At 46.0% G+C, this 12,136-nt stretch overlaps 1 protein-coding gene across 12 annotated transcripts in view; it reads right to left on the bottom strand.

Moving 5' to 3' along the window:
* The window catches only part of FRYL (FRY like transcription coactivator), a 1,894,812-nt gene that overhangs the window by 993,967 nt on the left and 888,709 nt on the right, over positions 1 to 12,136 (bottom strand). The gene's annotated exons all lie outside the window — the stretch shown is intronic.

Here is a 12,136-nt window from a genome sequence, read left to right as displayed (position 1 = left end):
GGAGTAGTATGGGCGGAAAGGCGTACATGAGGCCTGAACTCCACTTGTGTCGAAAAGCGTCGCCTAGCGATACCTGCCTTAGAAAATCTAACGCGCAAAACCGCGGACATTGCCCGTTCTCTAAGATGAACAGATCTAACCAAGGCTCTCCCCATTGCTGAAAGAGTCCTTGCGCCACCTCTGGATGGAGATACCATTCGTGATCCGCTAAGCATTTTCAGCTGAGCTCGTCCGCCCAGGCGTTTGAGAACCTGCGAGGTGTTGAACCACCAGGGTTATGCCCTGCTGTTCCAGCCATGTCCAGAGACTGATCGTCTTGACAAAGGGTCAACGACCCCACACCGCCCTGCTTGTTGCAGTATCACATTGCGGTAGTGTTGTCCATGAACACCGGCACTATCTTCCCTTTCACAACAGGAAGAAATATCTTTAATGCTAGTCGGATCACCCGAAGCCCCAACAAGTTGATATGAAGCCCGGATTCAGTCTGAGACCAGTGACCTCTGATCTCCACCTCTCCCAGATGGGCGCTCCATCCCAGAAGTGACGCATCTGTCACTACTGTGAGCTCTGTTTGGGTACAGGAGAGGAGTCTTCCTTTGACCCAATTGCAATTCACTAACCACCACTGCAGATACTTTGCAGTTCCTTCCAAGATCTGAACCACGTTGGTAAGATTCCACTGATGCTGTGCCCATTGGAACTTCAGGTCCCACTGCACAGCCCTCATATGCCATCTGGTGTACTTGACCAATAGGACAGAGGAAGCCTCGAGTCCCAGCAGCCTCAGAGTCTGTCCCACCAAAATCCAGGATAGAGGCCGAAACATCGGTATCATAACCTGAATATCCTGGACTCACTGCTCGGGAGGATAGGCCCGATACTGCACTGTGTCCAGAACACCTCAGATGAAAGTGAGCTTCTGAGAGGGAGTCAGCAGTGACTTCAGCACATTGATAGTGAACCCCAGCGAGTGCAGGAGGTTCGCCCTTGTCTGGAGATGGGTGACAAGAGCCTGGGGCGTGGGAGCCTTCAACAGACAATCATCGAGGTAGAGGGAGACTGAAATCCCTGACATCACCTTTGTTAACACCCGAGGGGCACTGGCGAGACCGAAAGGGAGCATGGTAAACTTAAAATGCTCGTGGCCCACCTTGAACAGCAGGTAACGCCTGTGGGATGGCAAGATGGGGATATGAAAATATGCGTCCAGCAAGTCCAACGCTACCATCCAGTCTTCTTGATCTAGGGCAGACAAGACCTGAGCATGAGTGGGCATCCTGAATTTTTCCTTCTTCAGGAAGAGATTGACGTCCCTTAAATCCAGGACAGGGCGAAGGCCCTTGTTCTTTTTGGGAATCAGAAAGTAGAGGGAATAACAACCACTGCCTACTTCTGACATCGGGACCCTTTCTATGGCTCCCTTGGCCAAGAGAGCCCTAACTTCCTCGCGGAGCAAAACCAAATGGTCCTCCATCAGCCGTTCTTTTGTCGGATAGATAGAGGGAGTAGAAGACTGGAAGGGGAGGGGATAGCCCTTGCATATGAGCTGCAGAACCCATTTGTCCGTTGTGATGGAAAGCCAATGAGGGAGATGAAATTGAATCCTCCCTCCAACTGGACCGAGGTGGTCCTGCAGAACCACACTAGGAGGGCTTGGGCGCAGTGGAGAGGGGCTGTGTGGTGGCCAGACCCTCTGGGTGTGATGGTACTACGGCCACATCCGATTCCAGGATGGTGTGAAGCCCAAGGACTGTGGCTAAATTGTGGCTGGCGTGGCACCACGCCCCTTCCAAAGCCCCGAAAGGGGCGAAAGACAGACTGCTGTTGTGCTGGCACTTAAAGTCCCAAGGATCTGGCAATAGCTTCAGAATCCTTGAACCTCTCGAACGCAGAGTCTGCCTTTTCAACAAACAGACGAGAGCCATCAAAAGGCATGTCAATCAAACTTGACTGGACATCCCCCGAAAAGCCAGTTGAACATAGCCAGGCGTGGCAACGTAGGGACACTGACGATGCAATTGCTCTGCCCAGCGAGCCTGTCATGTCCAATTCACAAGTGATCGTAAACTTGGCTGCATCTCTCCCATCCTTGACAGCCTGGGTGAGTGTCCCGTACACCCTCCGGGACCTGGGGCAGCACCTGTGCCACCTTATCCCATAAAGAATGGGAAAAATGGCCCAATAGGCAAGAGGTGTTTACTGACCTCAATGCCAGGGTGGAGGAAGAAAACCTTTTCTTTCCAAGCTGATCCAGCCTCTGACTCCCTGTCTGGGAAGTAGAGGCTTGGACCACCAAGCTCTCCAGGGTGGGGTGCTGGTCAGGAAACTAGGGTCGCTTAAGCAGATCTATAGCGGCAGCCGACTGTCCTATTCACAGGAGCCGCTGTGCTGTGTTTGGACCATGTACCCAAAAGGAAGTCCGTTAGGGCTTCATTGAAGGACAACATCTGCTCTGATGTTGTCACCCCAGGTTGAAGCACCTCTGTCAGGAGATTCATCCTGACTGGCACCGTGGGCAAGTCTAGGTCCAAGACCTCAGCTGCCCTATGCACCACCATAGCATAAGAAGCTCCCTCCTCTGCAGCCATATTAGGAGGAGAGAGCATACCAGTATCTGGAGATGTGTCCAGTCCTCCCCTAGATCCTCGTACCAGTCCTGTTCTAGGTCATATTCTAAAGGGTCCTCAGACCCCTCCCATTCCTCCACTGTGCCTGGCTGTTCTGAATAATGCTCAAACAATGATCTGGGCCGAATCAGCACGAAGTCGGCGTTGTATGACGTTGCTCCGGCTCATCCGGAATGAGAATGGAGCATCCACCGGTGGGCACCAGTGATAAGAGGATGCGTCGACGTCGGACCCGGCGCCGGAGGAGGTCGACTGAGGGACTGGCGCTGGTCCGGATCCGATATCGGATCCTGGGGTCCCTAACAGCACCAAGGCCGAAGCTGTCGACATCTAACCCGATGGGGCCCCTGCTGATCCCACGTGGTCCGAAGACCCACCCGAGGGTGCAGTCCACTCAAAAACGAGACGCATGGCCTCGTAAAATTCTTTTATTTGAGCGGGTGTTGCTCTGGTCCACAGAAAAGGGGCAAGATGCGGAGTCGACCCTGGCGACGGCTCCGCGGATCCACGCTTGGAACATCAACGTTCCCTTGACGCCTCGTCAGCCGAAGCGAAGTCAAAGTCCACTTGGACTTCTTCTTCTTGTGCCTCTTACCTGAATGACCAGACGACCTCGAATGCGAAGAAGAGGACTTGGGGCTCCGGGAACGGTGCCACGACCTCCTCCTTCTGCGGGACCATGACCACCTCAGAGTCACGCTGAACAAAGACGGCTGTCAGGTCGAACCTCTCCCTCAAGGCCTTCGGAGCCATGGCCCGACAGTCGGAACACGAGGTGGAGTAGTGATACTTCGAGGCACCAAAGGCAAACTCGGTGCGGGTCCGTCACTGACATGGTGTGATGACATGCACCACACGGTTTGAACATAGTCTTTCTCAAAGTCATGACTTCAAACAATCAAAAAGGTGAAAAAGCCTCAACGTTTGTCGAAGAAAGGGTAGCTGTAATCCGGATCTGCGTTTAACCGACACGGAAGGAAAAGAACTGACAAACGCGCTGAGGTGGCCTCTATATAGACAACGTGACGTCAGACTGCTCCAACGATGCTGACGACGCCACGCGGAGCCAGACGACACATGCGGATCTGCACAACGCCACCCGACAGCACGCGCAGGGTACTGCTCAGCAGAAAAATTCTGGATTCAAAGCTAACGCCAGGGATTTATAAGGTAAGAAATCTACAGCTAGAAGTCTTTAGCAGATTAAAAAAAAAAATTACAACAAATGTTCATTGAGGTTGCAATAAAACAAATAAATAAGTGCCTCCATTAATGCCTTTCCTAATGGCAATTCCATCGTCTTGCATTTACTGAGACACTCCAGGCATCAAGCTGGATGCAGAAACTTTCAGTAATGCCTTTATATCTATGTTTGGTGGTACTGATAAAGCATCAGTTGCAGAACCAGAACGGCATACCCACCAGAAGTGACAGTATCTGGCCACAAAGACACCACACCAATATACACACAGTATAAAACGCATAGCTAACATAAACTAACATAACCATTACCATGAATCAGAGGCCATAATACTCTTTTGGGTGATGAGGCCCCCACCCTCCTGTTTTATGTCAATTTTTAACTATACTAATAATGACAAATTAACAAGCTACTGATTTTCAGTAATGCTCTTTGTGTGGCTACTCTGACAGCAGATTTCTTACCTTTAGAACCCTAGTCACCAGACTAGATCCAAAAGCTTTCATAGCAGTCCTCCTGTATGCCAGTAAAAATGCTGCATAACTCCACTTGGACTTTCTCCTACCCCGGAAAAGCCAGAGCAGTCACCAATAAGCATCACCAATAAGCAACACCCTGGTGCACCAAAGTCAGTTTCTTTCCTGATTCAGTTAGCACCCTTGGACGTGTAATCCAAAAGTAATCAGAGGCACCAATGTGCAGATGTCAAATTTGGAAGCTTTTTAGATGGTAAATGAGATCACTCCACAGAACCGGTAGGTAGGAGAGCAGTAAGGAATCTGCAGGTTGAGTATACACCAGAAAAAGTTTTATTTAAGGTAGCTAACTTGGTCTTCTGAAGGATACTTCTAAATGCGCAGATTCCTCACCTGTAGAATAGACACCAGAGCAGTACCTCCCCAATGTGGATGGTCTGTGGAGTGGGCTTAGACTAAAAAGGTCTACATAACAGAATGGACAAACTGTCCTTTCCATCGGATTCAGTTGTCAAGGTACTAGTGCTCTGGTACCCATGTTGCTACCTGACAGATGTAAAGAAAAGGCCCTTCTTGTGCAAACACACCAGTCCAGGTGGAATGTACCCTCAGTCCTTCTAGATGCTGCTTCTTGGCCAATGCATAACAAATCTTAACGCAGTGGTCTATCCACAGACCTTTTCTGAATTGCTTCACTTTTCTTTGCCCCCTAGAATTCCACAAAAAGCCGCTTGTTAACCTGATGATCGTTATTGTGATGAATGTAAAAGTTTGTTTTCTTTGCCCCCAAGAATCCCACGAAAAGCTGCTTGTTAACCTGATGATCGTTATTGTGATGAATGTGACAGCATAAGGCTCTTCTGGGGTCCAGATGATGGCGTCTCTCCTCCTCCTACGAGTGATGAAGTGAGTACAGAATATTGTGAGGGTGATGAAGTGCCCAGCTTGAAAAAGGATCATAACTTTTGGCAAAAATGCTGTCAGCGTCCAGAAAACCAGTTTGCCTGCTGGAAAAACGTGGTGTAGGGTTGGTGCACCAGGATCGCTTGGAGATCACTCATGTGACGAGCTCAAATGATCGCAAACAGGAAGACTGTTTTAAAAGTCAGAAGACACAACAAGCAGACACACAGACTCAAAAGGGGCGTACATGAGGAATGTCGAGACCAGAGTAATAACCCACTGTGGCATCACAACTCGTTTGGGAGGGAACATATATGTCAACCCTTTAAATCATTTGTTCTGTGATTTGTTAAACAATGTTGGTTGGTCCAGAAAACGCAATAAGGCCATTAGTAGCAACAAATAACCTTTAACGGAGCCCAGGTGAAAACCATGCTTGGTGGAAGAAAAAAACAAAAAACACCCAGTAGCTTGGCTTTTAAGGGGTCTTAGTTGCTTTCCCCACATCAGGCCACAAATTTGTCACAGCACCTGATGTAAATAGACTTTGTAGAGGGATGCCTGACAGCGAGGATGACATCCTTAACTTCATGTGGTAGATCGAATGCACAGGTTCTGGTGCGGAACTCTGTCCTGCTTCTGCAACAGCAGATGCTCTCTATGCGATAGTTTGACCAGAGGACAGATGCTCATGCCCAGAATTTTTCACAAATCAGTGGTAGGAGAGGCAAGGGCAGAAAGGAGTACAGCCGTCATGTGCTCCCTTCTAGCCTGAATATATCACCTAGCGACAGTTCTTGGAAACTCAACAATGCAAAAGTTTTGACACTGTGTGTTCAACTGTGGCAAAGTTATCCAACTAAGTATTCCCTTCACTACTGGAAGATACCCTGTGCCACCTTGGAATGTAATCAACATTTGTGATTTGCCAGGCGTCAACTTATGAGGTCTAGTGTTTAAAGATCCCACCAGGTGGTTCAGGATTTGCAATATGCCTCGACACTATAGCCTACTTCAGAGGCATAAAAACTCTTGGCACAAGATGCAGGACCTCACTCCACCTGCCTTGCTGTAATACGACATGGCGGTGGTGTTTTCCATGAGAACATCCTCCAGCCATCCCCTAAGACCGCAGTGATGAGAAGTGGACAAGCAGGATGCATGATGCCAGCAGGCCAAGATGTCTCAGTGCTCTTCTCACCAAGATCCAGGCCTGGGGCTGAAACATCAGATCACAGCGCAAATGTCCTGGAGGAAAGGCCCTGAAATGCAGAGTCCAAAGCAATTCCTATAAAACCGAGACTCTGTGAAGGAGTCAGGTCTTTCTCTGTTGTCAGTAGGTGGTCAAAAACAGGCAGTGGCAAGCCTGCCTTCAAAAGCCAGTTGCTGCCGTAGAGGAAAACTGGTATCCCAACCTTCGAAGCTAGCAACAACCATCCTCATCACTTTCGTGAATACCATAGGGTGCTGATAAAGCCTAAAGGGAGCACAGCAAAACGAAAATGCTTCTGGGTGACCTTAAAGAGCAGGTAAGGTCTGCACACAAAAACATGTTCGTGTTCCATTTCCAATGTGACCGTCCATTTACTCGGATCGAACAGAATTTGGGCCAGTGTGAGCATTTGTCCTTCCATTAGAAGGCATTCTGAAGGCAAAAATTTAAAACAAGATGAAAGCCTTCATGCTTCTTCTGTATGAGGAAATAGCAGAAGCAACAACCCTCCTCCTTGTGAAGCCGGAACCTTCTTGATAGGTTCTCTTTGCTTCATAAGTGCTCCCCTGAAAGCCACTCTGATGTGGAGGAAGCTGTGGTGGGTCAAAAAGTAACTTGAGGGCAAAACCCTGCTGAATGATATGGGGGACCCATTTGTCAGATGTGCTAGACTAACAATATGGGAGAAAATATCTGAATCTGCCTGCCAAAGGGTGATTGTGCATGCCGAGGACAAACTAAAGAGTTTTGGGGTGGACACCACAGCGGCGAGGCACTGAGAATGGAGTACATGGTGACCAGCATAATATCTGCATTATCTCCATCCACGTAGAGACTAGGGTAGCTGTAGCAGTGTTTTCAGGGCACAGCACTGTCTATACATCAACCCTCTGGTGTATCCTCAAAAGGGTCACAATTAATGAGGAAATTGTTGAGCAGAGGTACAAAGGGTCAAGGAACGTGCCTTGGCTCTGCTTTCCTTAAAGCGTTCAAGGGCTGAATCAACCATTTTGCCAAAAAGATGGGACCGACAGAAAGGCATATCCTTAAAGAATGCCTGCATGTCTGCAACAAAAGTCAGTAGATTGTTTCCACATATATGCCAGACCACCATATAAGTGTCCAATGCTAAACCCAAACAGCCAGTAGTATCCAGGCTAGCTCGGATCACATAGTTCACTCATCCTGGTTGTTTTGAATGGTTTCAGCCAAAGAAACTCTTCCAGAACGGCTGGCAAAATCCCACTGGTGTGCCTATAAAGGCCTAAAAGGCAGACCACATTAACAGACCTCAATAGCAAGCTGGCGGAAGAGAGCATTTTCTTTCTGAACACCCCAATCCTTTTTGACTGCCTGTCAGGAGGAGTCACAGGGAATGTGTCAGGGTTTACTTTGTTGGTGGAAGCCTGGACCACTAAATGTTTGGGTGAAAGATATTGCATAAAAAAATCCTGGTCACCAGGTTCTAGTCTGTGGTGCCTGGCTATCTGCCTTTTCACTGGTGGGCAAGAGCAAGGCTTAGCAAAACTGCTTATAGGGTATTAGTAGAGGTTTCATTGAAGGGAAGTAAAGGCTCAGACTATCCTGGCCCAGAGTACGAAATGTCAATTTGTCTTGACTTTCAGAGAAGGCAGCTATTGGTCCAGGACCTCAGCTTCACATTTAATGACTATGGCAAATGAAGTCCTCGCCTCTGTTGTGGGCTCAAGGGAAGACTAACCCTATATCAAGAGAGGTGTTAAGTCTACTGCAGGTCAACATACATAATGTTGTTTTCGTAGTAGTGTTGGAGTAAATCATTCCCATCACCAACATTGTCATGATCAGGTGGAGGCAAACTTTGGTTAGAATTGGACCCAAAAAGATAATGGGGAAATTCAGGACAGCTGCAGGGCGGAGGAAATGTTCTGTCGGAGTCAGCCATACGGGAATCTGGTGTGCTAGGGTGAAGTTAAAACTTGAAATTGGCAGGGGTTGAGACAGACTCCGCTCTGGGTAGCACAGAAGAGTATGCAAGGGCACAACCTCCGGTACCAGTGACATTGGGATGGGTGTCAAACAAGAAGGGACTTGTGAACGCCTTGGAGCCAGAATGGAAATCAGAACCAAAAGCTGGGTCTAGGGACTCAGATGATCGATTCACTAGCTGTAACCAAACCACAGGTCTCTGCAGATCCTAGTAGCCCAAAGGTGTGCCACAATAGTGCTAAAAATAAGAATAACCCTCCTTAAAAGCATTTACTTGCTGCAGTGTTGCCAATGGCCAAGGGAACTCAGGGAGCATTGGGACCAGTTGTGGAATTAATTACTCGATCATGAGCGCGATCGATTGCTACTTTTGTTTTGAATATATTTTTATGGGTCCAAAACAGAAGCACAAAGCAGCATATCTGTCTTTATACAAGGTACCTTATTAGCAGGCAATGAATTGTTGTATCGCCCACTGTTCAAAGAAATTCATAATTCCAGTGTTACAGGGCACATTTTCTGTTCCATCAAAACATATCTCCCCCTACTGAACTACAATATATTAAACAACTCCTGTCTCTCTACCCCTGTGTGTATTTCATCATACTTGCAAGTGTCCACAGCTCATTTTGCTCCTCTCAACATATTATAAAAGTACATCAGCTGTGACTCTTGTCGGAATGCTATCTTGTGCAACAAGTTACCACAACTAAGTCAACTCAAGGATGACAACTGGCATCATTGGGTAAATCAGAGATGTAAGAGTAATTCAAGGTGGATTGCCTTAACTGTAGTATTTCAGAGCCTACAGCATAATATCCCAGCTTTGAAAAATAAAATACTTTCCAAGGTCTGCACTTTCTTTACTGTGTAGATAATGACTCTCAGCTTTTAGCCATTGAATAACAGCTAAGTGCCATCTAACAGCAGATGGAAGCAAGAAATCTTCCAGTACATTGTAAAATTCTGACAAGCTAATGAAAAAGCTAAGTCTAGTCTTTTCAGTGGCCTTGTCAGGTTTAGGATGCTTCAAGCGAATTCTGTATTTCGTTATCTGATTAGGTGCAGTGATAATGTGTTCCAAGTAAGAAAATAAAGATGGACGGGACCAGAACATGTGTGAAATTTAAGTGTTAAGCGCTTTACACCGTGGATAGATCCTACTGATTCTATTAAAAGTGAGGTAACCTTTGTTTACTAAGCTAAACTGAATTAGTTCAAACCTCACATTACGCAATATGATAAAACCTTTTTATATTCTGAATCATATAATAGCCTATCCAAGTTTGATTCCCACTGTGTAATACGTTTATGTCGAGTAGTGTCTAGTAGTGTCTACATGTTGCCCAAATGCTCTATAGAGTCATTTAGTAAGCCATTTCCCATCACTCACAGTATTTAAAGCCTGTATGAGTGCATGTGTAAGCAGTTCAGCACCACATGTATGCCTTAACTCCAGAAGTGCATGTTTAATTCTTTGATAAGTAAGGAATTATTCTGAACATCGTAGTCCTTCATAAGAGTTTTGAACTGCAAAACAAGCCCATCAGAAAACAGTGTTCCAACAATATCTACACCTTTAGTAATCCCAAGGTGAAGCTGCAGTTTTAACAGCCAGAGTGTGTGCATGTGTGCGCAATGATAGGCCCTGTAGCAGTGTGGATGGTGGTTAGGAGAGTATTAACATCCGTTTTAGATAAGCCAGGGCAGTATGCAACAACACTGGCAAGGACCTAACAGTCTGCAATGTAGAATGTATCAATATCAGCAGGGTATCATCTAGAAGGCTTGTCGTCTGCAATCACATCTTGACCAGATAATGTTCAGCCAGCCATCTGTCGGAGCCACTGTAGTTGGGTTGTTAAGTAAGATTTTCCAAAGTTTGGTAGGCCTAGAGATCGATTGGCACTTGACACCATCCTGACGTCTTTGTACAGAAAGGTGGGATGGGGTTGAGTCTCACTTGAATTTCTTCTGTGTCTTCTTCAACTCTGATTTCTGACTTACCAGAGTACCGCGAAAAAGACCTGTCGAGGAAACAGCTTTGAGAGAGGAAGAATGTCTGTGTTCTTGACTTGAAGTGGGGACTTACAAGAGGTCTGTGACTTCTTTCGATGTTTGGCAATGTACAGCTTTGCTTCATTGTCTCAGATTGCCTTCAGGTGCATGAGAACACATTCTTCGCACAACTTGGAGTCATGCCCCGAGCCCACACATCAATCATACCTCGTGTGGGGCTGACCCGGACATCTGTTTCCAACAGTAAATCATGTTTGAACCATGCAGTCTTCGCTAAGGACATGGTTATTTGCACACAGGAAAGAATTTTTCAACCAATGAAAAAGGGAGCAGAGCATCAGATTCAGGTTTGCAAGGGAGAACTAAAGGAACCGACAATGAGCAGGGGTGAAGCTCAACAGCACAACCGTGCAAAAACGTTTGGACTCCGTCTATCTAGAAAACATTCTACAGATGAGGAATCTACTGATAGAAGTAGCCATCAAAACACTTTGGATTACAATTAAACTAAAAGGGAAAACTGTACACTATGCTAAAGGGAGTCCAGTTAACCCAGCTCTTAAAAAAAAAGAAAGAAATCTGATCTCTGGGACAACTCTGCTACTTTACCTATTGGATGACACTTAGTTGTGGAAATACTATTAAATGTGGTTGAAAGCAACTGAAAACAATATGCTGAGGTATTATCAGTCAGGCCTCGTTCTAGGCAACAGTAAATTAAAATCAAATGTACGAGTAACATTACACTACAAGCTGTAGACAACCTTCAGTTCGTAGACATGGAGCAAGCAATCGAAAGCTCCTTGTTCTTCCCACAATAATTTCCGAAGTTGCTAAGTGCCCCATCCACCTCAACACAGAGGAAGAGCACTTCAATTAATTTCCTCATTCCTACCATTTAGTTCTTAACCTATGACTTCTACTTCTCCTTGTACTGACGTTTATGGGATCACACAAACCTCAATCCATTCCTCTTTCTTTTCAGCATGCACATGGGTGCTTTCATAGAAATCTTCACAGATAAGATCTTTCACATCTAGGCTGATGAGCAAACTGCATGCACAAGTAAGATTTGAACTGGACATTTACCAGGTCAGAACGTATGAAAATAACATTTAACTTGATGTAAAGGCACCACTTTAAACTACACCACTGAACTTCCACACATGCAGTATACTCTAACTGGTCACTCCACACTCATGGTCTCCTACCAGAAGATGGACTCACCCAATATTTATAATCCAACCTTTAGGCTTTTTAAGGAACAATCAGCTACATATTAAACAAATGTATTAAAAAATAACTCAAATTCCATAATTTGAGAAACTAAAAATCAATTGTACAGTACTATTAATGTTCCTGTTGGGTAACAGCAACAGCCTCCATAATAGATCATACCATCCTGCCACCGTATTGTCATAAATTAAATATATCATTACAGACACATTCATTTTAAAGACCTGCTTCTACAACCATAACACACATCTTTATTTCCGTAATCTTGCTGCCAATCAAGACCCTTTGTATCTTCACACAGCTGGACATTCATCTTAGTTCTGCAAAGAATGAAGCTTGTAAACTTAACTTCTGAAGCCACTGGTTCTGTCAATTCAATCACCAGTGACTGATGAGCAGTAACAGTGACCCCCTCCTTCTGGTCTATTCACTGTATCGTGCTTGTACCTTCTTTTTAATCAGAGGCTGGTTCCTACATATGGGGACAGTC

Source organism: Pleurodeles waltl, chromosome 1_2 (genome assembly GCF_031143425.1).
Source record: "Pleurodeles waltl isolate 20211129_DDA chromosome 1_2, aPleWal1.hap1.20221129, whole genome shotgun sequence".
NCBI classification, from domain to species: domain Eukaryota; kingdom Metazoa; phylum Chordata; class Amphibia; order Caudata; family Salamandridae; genus Pleurodeles; species Pleurodeles waltl.
Note: the sequence above shows the minus strand (reverse complement) of the source record. Positions and strands in the feature narration are given on the sequence as shown.